We start from the raw sequence: 11,326 nt of genomic DNA, 5'->3' as shown, positions 1-11,326 counted from the left end.
CAATATTTAAAAGTTTAGGATTAGGAGAAATAACTCGTACTACTGTAACTCTGTAGTTAGCATATAGATTAATAACGTACCCTAAAGGAGTTATAGAAGATGTCTTAGTGAAAGTGGATCAATTTATCTATCCTATTGATTTCATTGTGCTAGATATGGAGGAAGATAAAGAAATACCTATCATTTTGGGGAGACCTTTCCTAGCCACAAGAAAGAGCAATGATAGATGTGCAGAAGGGGGAACTAACTATGCGCATTAATGATCAAATGATTACTTTTAACATTTCAAGATTAATGAAGTATTCTATAAAAGGTAAAGATGATCAATGCAATAGAAGGGATGTTATAAGATATCTGAGTTAATATCATTTTAAAACAAATTATGAATAAAAATCTAAAATCAAAGATTTTGAACACAAGCAAGAAGAGGAATTAGATCAACCTGAATATCTTTATAAGGAATATTCTAACTATGTTTGAGAAAGTTTTGAAATTTTGGACACAACAGAAAAAGATAAATCATTTTGTCCATCAATTGAGAACTTTCTGAACTTGAGTTGAAATTACTACCTGATCATTTAAAATATGCCTTTTTAGATGATTCCTCTGCATTACCAGTTATAATTTCCTGAGAATTAACAATGGAAGAAGAAGAAAGATTGATGAAAATTTTGAAAAAAATGATGAAAATTTGATGAAAATTTTGAAAAAAATTTAAGAAAGCCTTTGGATGGACAATTGCTGATATTAAAGGAATCAGTCATTCAATTTGTATGCATAGAATTCATATGGAAGAGAATTGAAAACGCAGGGCTGATCCTCAAAGGTGATTGAATCTTATTATGAAAGAAGTTGTTAAGAAAGAAATTCTAAAGTGGTTAGATGCTGGAATTATCTACCCTATTTCAGATAAGGCATGGGTTAGTCAAATTCACTGTGTTCCTAAGAAAGGATGAGTGACTGTGACTTTAAATGAACATAATGAGTTAATACCTACTAGAAAGTCACAGGGTGACGAATATGCATTGATTATAGAAAACTAAATCTCACCACTAGAAAAGATCATTTTTCACTACCCTTTTTAGATTAAATGCTGGATAGACTAGCTGGGCATAAATACTTTTGTTTTCTAGATGGATATATTGGTTATCACCAAATTCAAAGAACTCCTGAGGATCAAGAGAAAACAATGTTTACGAGTCCGTATGGTACCATGTTTTTATAAGAACACCCTTTAGTTTATGTAATGCCCTTGCTACATTTGAAAAGTGTATGATGGTTATTTTCTGTGATTTAATTGAAAAACAGATTGAAGTCTTTATGGATAATTTTTCAGTGTTTGGAACCTCATTTGACTTATGTTTAATTTGAGTCGTGTTTAGAACATTTATCTAAAGTTCTTAAGAGCTGTGAAGAAACAAATTTAGTACTTAATTGGGAAAATGTTAATTTATGGTAGTAGAAGGAATTGTATTAGGACATTAGATATCAGAAAATGGTATGGAAGTAGATCCTGCTAAAAATCAAGTGATCGCTAATTTACCTTATCCAACCAATTTAAGGGAAATTAGGAGTTTTTTATGACATGTTGGATTCTACAGGTGATATATTAAAGACTTTTCCAAAATTGCTAAGCTCTTATGCCATTTACCGGAAAAAGATGCAATTTTCAATTTTCATGAAGAGTGTCTAAAAGCTTTTGAGTTAATAAAAAAAATAGTCATTGCACCAATTATTATTGCCCCAGATTGGGAAAAATCTTTTAAATTAATGTGTGATGCTAATGATTATGGCTATTAGAGCTATTTTAGGACAAAAACATGATAAGATTTTCAAAGTTATCTACTATGTTAGTAGAACTCTTAATGAAGCTCAAATTAATTATACAACAACTGAAAAAGGGTTATTAGTAATAGTACATATTTTTGATAAAATTAGATCATATTTAATTGTAAATCGATGTGTAGTGCATATAGATCATTCTGTTGTTAAATATTTAATAAACAAAGATTTATTAGATGGGTTCTTATTTTGCAAGAATTTGAATTTATAATAGTAGATCGGAATGAAACTGAAAATCAAATTGCTGAACATTTGTCCAGACTTGAATAAAAAATCACTTTATTTTGAAAAAGAAATTAATGAACATTTTCTTGATGAAAAGCTGTTCAACATTGATGAGTGGCATGTTCCATGGTATGCTTACATTGTGAACTTTCTTGTTAGTGATATTATACCCTATGGAATGACATACCAATAGAAGAGGAAATTTATATCTGTATTTTTGGGATGACCGATTTTTATAAAAATAAGGGGAGGATCTTATTATTTGAAGATGTGTGCCTTTAGAAAAAACTTATGAAATTATCGAAAAGTGTCATAATTCTCATTTTAGGGGACATTTTGGTGTTGATAAAATATCATACAAATTTTTACAATCTGGATTTTATTGGCCTGCTATCTTTAGAGATGTTAATGCTTTTATCAAAACTTGTGATAGATGTCAACGTGTAGGCAATATTTCTAGAGGAAATGAGATGCCCCTCAACTATATGTTGGAAGTTGAATTATTTGATATTTGGGGATTACATTTATAGGACCATTTATACCATCTTTCAAAAATTTATATATATTGTTAGAAGTGGACTATGTATCCAAATGGATTGAAGCTATAGCTTTACCTCGATGTGATGCTCGAAGTGTTCCAAAATTTTTAAGTAAAAATATATTTTGTAGATTTGGGATGCCGAGAGTGATCATAACTGACAGGGAAGTCATTTCAGAAATGTCATAATGGAGAAGTTATTAAGGAAATATCATATAAACCATATAATTGCTACTGTTTATCATCCTCAGACAAGTGGTTTGGCTGAATTATCCAATCATGAAATTAAAAGAATAATGAAAAAATCTGTGCATCCAACAAAAATGGATTGGTCAGTCAAACTTGACTATGCTTTGTGGGCTTATAGGACTGCATACATAACTCATATAGGAATGTCCCCATATAAGCTAATATTTAGGAAAGCTTGTCACTTACCAATTGAATCTGAGCATAAATCATATTGGGCGGTTAAGGAGTTAATTATAATTTAAAGGATGTTGGTGAGAAAATGTAATTGTAATTAAAAGATCTTGAAGAAATAAAGAATGAATCTTATAAGAGTGCTAAAATTTACAAAGAAAAGATGAAAATGTGGCATGAGATGAAACAAAGAAAAGATGAAAATGTGGCATGATCGAAGGATTCTTATTGAAAATTTTCAGTCAGGGTAACAAGTTTTTTTATATAATGCAAGGTTAAGATTATTTCTAGGTAAACTTAAATCCAAGTGGATGGGCCCATTTGTTGTTATAAAAGTTTATCCATATGGAGTTGTGGATATTAAAGATCCTAAATCTGAGAAAATAATTAAAATGAATGGTCGTAGAACGAAACCCTATTTTATAGGGGATAAACTTATATTAAACAATCATATGATGTTGGGTCAACCAGAATAAGCAATGGTTACGTCAGGCTGACGACGTAAAACCATGTGCTCTGTGGGAGCCAACCCATAGTTATCAGTGTGCTTTTATTTTGAATGTTTTTTGTGTGTGATTAAGAAAAGTTGGGGTAGTTTTTTAAGACTATTATGTGTTAGTAATGATTTTAAGACTTTATTAAGTGACTTAGATATGTTCGAATGAGTATTTGGACGTTAAGTTGCCCTGTGGTAAATCAAGCACTAGCGCTTAAGCGCGGACAATAAAAATCATGTGCGAATTTTTATTTCTAGAAAATTTAACCACGAATTAGTTGACTTGAACATTCCATGGTAGTTCTAGGATGTGTCTAGGAGTTGTAGAGAGGGGTTTGGCCTATAATTAGAAGGGTTTTATAAAGGATTTTCACCACAATTGAAATTCTAACCCTGGAAGTGTAAGAGAAAGAGAGATTTAGAGAAAATGTCTTCATGAGAGATGGATTTGAAGAAAAAAAAGAGGTTATGAGGAAGAAATTTATTTTTTAGAGTGCACAAGAGATTTATAACGGTTTCTTAGCAGTTAATATTGAAGTAATAGCAGAAAAGATCAACAAAATTGAGGCTGACGTGGCTTCAATTGAAGCAAAGGTAAATGAAGCTAATGCACATCTAGATCATATTGGATGACAATTAAAAATGCAATTTAGCCATACTAGTTATATAGAGGAAGCGGATAAGGAGATGTATCTTATGCAGAAATGTATTGAAGAAGATTGTATCAAAGTTCGTCACCACCGTCCATTTTATCAACTCTATATTCCAAATGCCCAAGGAGAGACTATGAGAGATTGGAATTTATTCCAACAAAATGAAGAATGGAATTATGTTTTACGCTAATGTTTTCTTGTTAGTAGTTGTTTTATGTGTTAGTGTTAGGTATTATTTATAGTGTTTATATGATTATGTGTTATATTGTGTAAGTTTTTTTAGTGTTTGTATTTAGGAAATTTTCTCATCCAAGACTCTTTAGAATGATAATTATGTGTTGAATGCTATTTGTAATAATTCGTGAATGAATATAAGTGTTGGTTTGTGAAAATTTTGGGTTATTTTTACTTTGAATTGAATTAGTAATACCAGAGAATTTTGAGAAAGAGGAGAGTTAAAGGATAAAAAAATAGTTATTGAAGTATTATAAGACCATTTAGGGGTGGTTTACTTAGCCTATTAGTGCATTTTACTTATGATCAAAAATATCAAAAATCAAAAAAATTGTGATCTAGCACCTAAGCGCCACAACCCCGCGCTTAAGCGCGAGGCAACCTGAGAGGCAGGCGCCTAAGCGTCAAATATCCGCGCTTAAGCATCGATTCATGAAAACAAGTGTCCGAATGGTTAAAAGTGGAAAATAACCCAAAAAATTTCCATTTTTGCTCCAGCCATCATCTTCTTCTTTCGACCTGCCATCATCTTCTTCCTCTGACGTTCGCAATTTTGAATTTAGGGCAAACCTTATTTTGGAGATTTCCTCCTTCTAAAGTGAAGATTTCTTTGTGGAATTAAGCCAAATTTGCTAGATTTCATCTTCTCAAGGTGAGAGCTTCACTTCTATGTAGAAAATTTGGATTTTCACCATATATTTTTAGTACATTTGGAAATACCCGAAAATCACTATTCATGGTGAAAAATGGAGAAAAATCTATGAAAAGTGAAAAACCCGAAAATCACTATTCATGGTGAAAAATGGAGAAAAATCTATGAAAATTACATAGAAATTGTAGTTTAAGCTTATAGGAGTTGAGTTTAGTAGTTTAAACTTGATTCATGGATTCAATTTAGACTTTTTGAAAATTTTAGAAATGGCACCAAGAATGAAGAGGAGCAAGGGGAAGTTCCATTTTGATTCGAGTAAATTTGTGAGTTGAAAAGCTCAAGATGGGTATAGTGATGCTTTGTAATCATGAAAACATATACAGAAGCAATGTTTTAAAAAATCTAGGAGGACCTGTTGAGTATTTAATTATTCATCAATAGTGGGATTGATTCTGTTGTTTTTCTGCTACAACAGTGATTTTTATAGTTCAAGAGTTTTATGCATATCTCCCACAGGAAGAAGAAGATTGAGTTAAGGTCAGAGGAAAATCAGTACCATTTTCACTAGAGGCAATTAACATGTTTTACCAGTTGCCCCCGATACTTTGTGTTTTTATTCGAACTATAGTCCTTCTGAGACGGAGTTGGATGAGATTATTTCATATTTGACTGTTGGAAAAGGACTTTGGAAGATTACAAATGTAATGTTAGTCAACTTTTCCACTTAAAAATTAAATGCCACCTTGAAGGCATGACATTATTTTATTTCAGCTCATCTACTGCCGACCAATAATCTTAGTGAAGTTACTATAGAGAGAGCGATGTTAAATTATTTTATTCAGTAGTTTAAGCCTATCAACATTGGGACACTTATCTACCAGACTATCATTAATTCTGCTACTACTGCTACTACTGCAAGTTTGGGATTTGATTCCTTAATCTTTTCTTTGTGTGAGCAAGTAGGAGTTAGATATGATAGTTGGGAAGAATTGCTGTTACCTCTAAAGCCCATTTCTAGTGTGAATTTGAAATTATATTCGGAGCACTCTATTTTTGGCTGGAGAGGAGGATTTTAACGGAGTTATAGAATGATAACATCTGTTGCTTCTACCTCTGGTGCTTCTACATTTAGACCATCTACCTCGAGACCATCTACAACCAGAGGTCAGTCTACTGAATCCCAAGATCAATTATTAAAAAAGATGATGGATAATTTTAATTTTACTGCAGACAAGGTAGAAAATTTAGAAAATTTTGTAGATCGTATTAATGGATATGTTAGAATACATAGTGATTATGAGGAGAAATTTCACTCATCTTTGGAGAGCCTCATTAGGGGAAACCAAGGAGTGGAATTCCCTTCATATCCAAAATATCCTGACTATGAACCTGCAACTTTTTAGGATAGTGGTGACACAAATGATGATGATGAGCATGAGGACTAAGGTTATTTTAAATTTGTAATAATTTGAAGTACTGTATTGTGTGAACTTGCTACTATTGTACTTTATGTTGTTGTTGTTGTAGATCTTTTGCTGTGTTGGGGTGTTTTGATTAATTGTTAATATAACAGTTGTGTTTTGTGTTTTATTTTTAGCATTGTGATTAGATTTTATGGTGATTAGATTTTAATTGTGATTAGATTTTATGGTAGTAGTTGTGTGAAGTAAGATGTGTAGTGTGCTTTACTTAGTCGGTATTGAACTTATTTCTGAGTATTAAGAAAATTATAAATCTTACTAGCTTTAGTTTTAACTTCAATATAAAAAATTGCTACCTTGTCTTTTTTTTTTATATCAGTGTGTTTGATTTATTTTGAGATTGTGAAGTCAAAGTCAGTGTGCATGTTTGCTTATATGTTGTTACCCACTACTTAATAATTAAAAGTATTATGAATCTCTACATGTTAAATTAAAATTAAAATGATAAAAATTTGAAAAAAAAAAAATTTGATCAAAAATCATTTTACTCCTGTTTTAAATTTGTGTACTCGTATCAATAGGGTGTAAAAATTTGTATAAGAATGTATTTTAATTTTCATTCCTGCTTATATATATTTGATGCTAAAATGTTAAATCTTGTTAAAAATTTAAGTTTGATGGGAATGAAAAATATATTTGAAACTTGAATTTTATTTGTTCGAATTTTATTTGTTCTCAAATACTACAAGTGAACTTGATTTGAAAAGAAAAATGATCATGTATATGAAGTTATATTAGAGAAGTAAAATTTTAATTATAGAAATGAGTAAGAAAATTTATTTAAAATTTTATAAGTGATATAGAAAAATTTAAAGTTAAAAGTTCTTAAATGTAGACATGATAAATATTGTGTAACTATCTTTAATAGGAGATATTGTATTTTTGAAAAATGTGGAAGGATTAGACTTTTATTTTTGAAACTTAAATTTCTTTTATTAAAAATAATTTTTATAAACTATTATTATGTTTTTTTAAGTAAAATAAAAAATATCAATTTTTTACTTTAGGAATGCAGGACTGGAATTCAAAATTATTAAAGACCTATATAGATATAGTAATCCTTGCCTAAAAAAAAAGAAAAAAGAAAAAGAAAAGAAAAGGGGGGAGAAGCTTGAGGATTAGTGTCTAATCAAAAATTGATTCCACATCTGATCTTTTTAAAGTATAAGACTTGAGAAACTCTTAAGCTTAAAGATAAAATATAGTAAGTAAAATTATACTTAATAAAAATTTTGAAGTGAAGGAAATAAAATGCCTAAGTTTTATATTTGGAAAATCTACAAGTATTTCTGAATTAGATAGGAACTCATATTTTTTCATACTTCTTCACTTTAAAGATTTCTAAACTTTAAGTTGGTCTCATTCACTAGAATTTTTTCTAAATTAGACTACTATATTTCTAAAACAAAATTTTAGAACCTCTTAAAGAAACTCATATACATAATCATATTTATTTAGTTTTTAAAGATTGAAGTGTCACTTGAGAATAAGTAACATTTTATGTTTTGGGGATTTTGGTACATCAAAAATATATAGTGTTTTTATACACATTTTTATACATATTTTTAAGATATTGTGTTTAATGGAAGGTATTTGGGTGTTTCTTCAGGTACAACTAAAGAGGTGAAAAATGGCAAAAAGGAGTGAAAAATGATCAATTATGGAGAAAAAATGAAAAAAAGGTGCAAAAGCATTTTGGCGCCTAAGCGCCCGTGAAATAAAGAAGGCCACGCTTAAGCGCCAGAGGCCTCACACTTAAGCACCATTGATAGTTACTTCACGGGTTAATTCATTTTGACAAATTTTGAAGGGACATTTGAGGCACCTAATGGCTAAAGAGGGTGGTTAAAACCACTAGAAACTAAAATATGGTTATGAAAGGAGGCAACCTTTGGAGAATAAATAGAATTTGGACACATTTTGATGAGATACCATGGAACCTCTTGGAAAACTATGAAAAGAGAGGCTTGAGACTTTTTGAGGGGCTGCTTCTAGTCTCTTCAAGTGTTTCAATTAGACTCTTCTTTGCTGTGATTTCTGGGTGAGATTATAAGACGCCAATATCTACCTTTATTTTAGTTTTAGTTTCTAGTTTTTGAGAGTTAAGAGTGTTGTAAGAAGAGAAGAGATTCAAAGGAATTTCAAGAGTTTGGTGGAGGATTTGAGATAAGTTTCTATCTTTTTGTTACTACATTTGGTTTTAAATTAGACTTCTTGTTGGTTTGACAATGATTCTTGCTTTTAATCTAAAGTGTAATTTTGTTTTCTCAATGAATTCTAAGTAGTTTTCTTTTTCTTTAGAAGGGCATAAGATTGTTTAATCTCTATGATGCAGGCCCTTGAAAGAGCATTATTAGCATGTATGGCCGTATTCATATATACCATGTCATCATATGTTTGGGAATGCCCCCACGATTGAATTGCATGAGAGAGAGAAAGGACTTCTTTGTCAGAAAACAATACTTATGTTAAATTGTCTTGATTGATGAAGTCTGAATCCCTTGAGTGCCCTAACCGTAAATGAGAATGTAATTCATATGATTAAGTTCAAATAAATTGGGAAATAAACTTTGAAGGGTGTAGAGTTAGAGTAGAGTTAGAGGACTTTAAATTGACAGGTTAAAGCCCCCAACTTAGTGTATTGTTTTAGGTTTTGATACGCGATGTTAATCCCCAGGTGGAGGGAATCGAGGGAACTCTAGAGTGAGAGCTGGTATCTTCCCTGCCTAGCCGATCTTCAGAACTATTCAAACTTTAAATTAGCCAATGTTATTTATAACATCCCTAGTAAGGGTAAAGAATAATATTGCTCCTATTTGACACAACGCAAATTTGCATACTTCCACAACAGAATTCCTATACTTATTACTGATTCATGATAAGGAAAAAGATATTTAATATTCAATTCTTTTTTTCTTACAAAAACTCAAGTTATCTTTAGAAGTGGTTATTATATTGTCAAAATATTAAAAATACCAAAAGAATTGAACTTTAATTACTGTGATAATATCTGTAGTTTAAGTAATTTTCTTTTTGAAATAGAAGTTTGTTACTTAATAGTTCATATTGTGAACAATCCCTGTGGGTTCGATATTTGTGGCTTAATAAAAAAGTCCTATATTACTTGATGACGATACGTATACTTGCGTAGTATCCCAATATATATAAAAATTAAAAAGTAGAATTTTTATTTTCTTCAGGATCAAGTTTTTGGTGTTGTTGCAAAGTAGGAAAGATAAGTGAAGAATATAGTCTCATACATTGTTATACAGTTGCATATAAACAATCGGGATCAATACTCTCTAAGAGAACCAAGGGGTGAAAATGGATCAACCTGGACCACTTGATCTTGTGGCTATGGGACATTCTTCAATGGATCTGATACACATAAATTTTCTTCCACTTTGGTAGTGCTAATAGGATCTGACAAAATAATATGGTGCTCTAATTTAGAAATCTGTTTTGGGTGGCAGGCAACCTCCATCTCAAGGGCTAATACAATATCTTATGTAATTGGTAGGGGATCCTGAATTTGTACAGGAGAAGGATGGGGAACTGAGTGTTGAGATACATTAGCTTCTTCATTATTTTTTTTTCCTAGAGAGGCAACATCAGTCATATGAGTTGATGAAGCAGCCTTCAGGTTAGGATGTTGCCTGTAACACATGCTATTAGTATGGCTAACCATCTTACAATGACTAGAATAATAGGGCTTTTGCTCCACCACTATCTTTTGCTAATGGTGAGGTGTTCTTAGCCATATTTCCTAAAAATTAGGGAGTACACTATCCCTTTAAACCAGCATCCTCTAGAAGCCCGAGACAGATTAAATGTGGGAACATCAAGCTTCATTGGCCTATAAAAGGCAGTCCTAATGGTGAACATGGCTTGGTGGTTAAAGTAGTGCAATTTGAGGCCGAGGAGTTTGAACCAGATTGGCACAATGGGAGGCACTTGTGTTGAATCAAAGTTAGGAGACAATTTCACTAGCTTCATATAAGTATCATTAATAAGGAGAGATTTCTTTGAGAACAACCTTACATAATCCTCTTCTTTGGCTAATTGAATCATGACATGTATGCCATCGAATAGACAAACCTTACATGCTCCTAAGAGTTTAAGGTTTTCAAAAACCTTCATAATACACTCTATTTTGGGATGCCCAAGCTGGAACTTCACAATTAAAGTGAATTTGCAAGCCCCAAGTAAGACATGTGACTTCTTGGTATGAAAAAAAGATGGCTGGTTTCTCAACCTTCCTGCAAAGTTCTTTAACGAATGGGCAGTTCCCCCTACCCTCAGCAGAGTCATGGTAAGCTTGTGGGAAAACCAGATTTTCAAAAGAGTGAAGGGCACTAAAACCTATACCAAGTATGCCAGAATAAGTAGCCTTATTCAACTGTATGTTAGTTTCCAAGCCGAGCGAGGGATTAGATGAATCCATAGCTCAGTAAGGACCAGTAAAATGAAGCTAGAACCAAAAGAACCAGCCAATGAAATCATATAGAGTAAGAAGCAAAGAAGGAAGTGAAAAACCAGATGCAAGCACAAAAAAACCGCCAATAAAACAGTAAACCCAAGCAAGAAAACTCAAAAAATGCCAAGCCAGGAAAGGGAAAAATGCACAATTAGGATCACAAGAGCAAGAGAGCTAGCTTAAGAGTGCACCACAAGCACCCAAGGACAGCAACTAGTTGCCAGCAACCTACCAGTAAAGTAGAAGAATGAAGCACCATGAAAGACCAAACCCTAACAATTGTTACCATTCATACAGATATATATATA

Source organism: Phalaenopsis equestris, unplaced genomic scaffold, assembly GCF_001263595.1.
Source record: "Phalaenopsis equestris unplaced genomic scaffold, ASM126359v1 Scaffold212122, whole genome shotgun sequence".
Taxonomy (NCBI): domain Eukaryota; kingdom Viridiplantae; phylum Streptophyta; class Magnoliopsida; order Asparagales; family Orchidaceae; genus Phalaenopsis; species Phalaenopsis equestris.
Note: the sequence above shows the minus strand (reverse complement) of the source record.